Source organism: Neovison vison, chromosome 9 (assembly GCF_020171115.1).
Source record: "Neovison vison isolate M4711 chromosome 9, ASM_NN_V1, whole genome shotgun sequence".
NCBI classification, from domain to species: domain Eukaryota; kingdom Metazoa; phylum Chordata; class Mammalia; order Carnivora; family Mustelidae; genus Neogale; species Neogale vison.
The window spans coordinates 10,380,176-10,381,477 of NC_058099.1; the positions used below are offsets into that span (position 1 = coordinate 10,380,176).

General features: G+C 41.8%; 1 non-coding gene across 1 annotated transcript; it reads left to right on the plus strand.

Moving 5' to 3' along the window:
- The first annotated feature begins 462 nt into the window (after positions 1 to 462).
- On the plus strand, positions 463 to 596 carry LOC122917821. The gene has a single exon (XR_006386475.1). It is a non-coding gene; the product is annotated as a U4 spliceosomal RNA (small nuclear RNA).
- The last annotated feature ends 706 nt before the right edge of the window (positions 597 to 1,302 follow it).

Below are 1,302 nucleotides of genomic sequence, written 5' to 3' on the forward strand. Positions count from 1 at the left end.
CCTTCACTTTCCTCAAGCAGCCTCCCCCCATCACTTCTCTCTAAGCTTAAAATAACTTTTACCTCGATCTGACATGACAGTGAATGCTAGGGGGTTCAGAGTTTCTTTTGGGGTGGGCAATGAAGTGTTCTAAAGTTGATTGTGGTATGGTTGCCCCATGAATGTCCTAAAAACCATTAAGTTGTATACTTTATTTTTTTTTAAAATTTTTTAAACTTTTTTTTTTTTTTAAGATTTTACTTATTTATTTGATAGATATCACAAGTAGGCAGAGAGAGCAGGGGAAGCAGGCTCCTTGCTGAGCTGAGAGCCCCATGCGGGGCTTGATCCCAGGACCCCAGGATCATGACCTGAGCTGAAGACAGAGCCACCCAGGTGCCCAAGTTGTATACTTTAAATGAGTGAGTTGCATGGAATGTGAATTACATCTCAGTAAACTTTTATTTTAAAAAATAAGTATACAGCTTTGCGCAGTGGCAGTATCGTAGCCAATGAGGTTTGTCCGAGGCGCGATTATTGCTAATTAAAAAATAACTATAGGGGCGCCTGGGTGGCTCAGTGAGTTGAGCCGCTGCCTTCGGCTCGGGTCATGATCTCGGGGTCCTGGGATTGAGTCCCGCATCGGGCTCTCTGCTCGGCGGGGAGCCTGCTTCCCTCTCTCTCTCTCTGCCTGCTTCTATGCCTACTTGTGATCTCTCTCTGTCAAATAAATAAATAAAATCTTTAAAAAAAAATAACTATAGTGTGCAAGAAAAAGTGCTGGACAGAAGATGTGTAGCTGCACGGGCTTCTTGAGCCACTACCCCTGCTTGTGCTCCTTCTCCCTATCACTAAATTAAAAAAAGTCTTAAAAATACATACATCAATAAGTAAGTAAGTAGGTCATGGGGATGTAAAGTACAGCATGGAGGCTCTAATAATATTGAGAGTGTATTTGAAAGTTGCTGAGAGAATAGATCTGAAAAGTTCTCAGTATAAGAAAAGAAATTCTTGTATGTATGGTGTGATGAATGTTAACTAGACTTATGGTGATGATCATTTTGCAATCTAGACAAATATTTATTTATTTATTTATTTATTTATTTATTAAAAAGATTTTATTTATTTATTTGACAGAGAGAGATCACAAGTAGGCAGAGAGGCAGGCAGAGAGAGAGGGAAGCAGGCTCCCCGCCGAGCAGAGAGCCCGATGCGGGACTCGATCCCAGGACCCTGAGATCATGACCTGAGCCGAAGGCAGCAGCTTAACCCACTGAACCACCCAGGCTCCCCTGCAATCTAGACAAATATTTAATCACTATC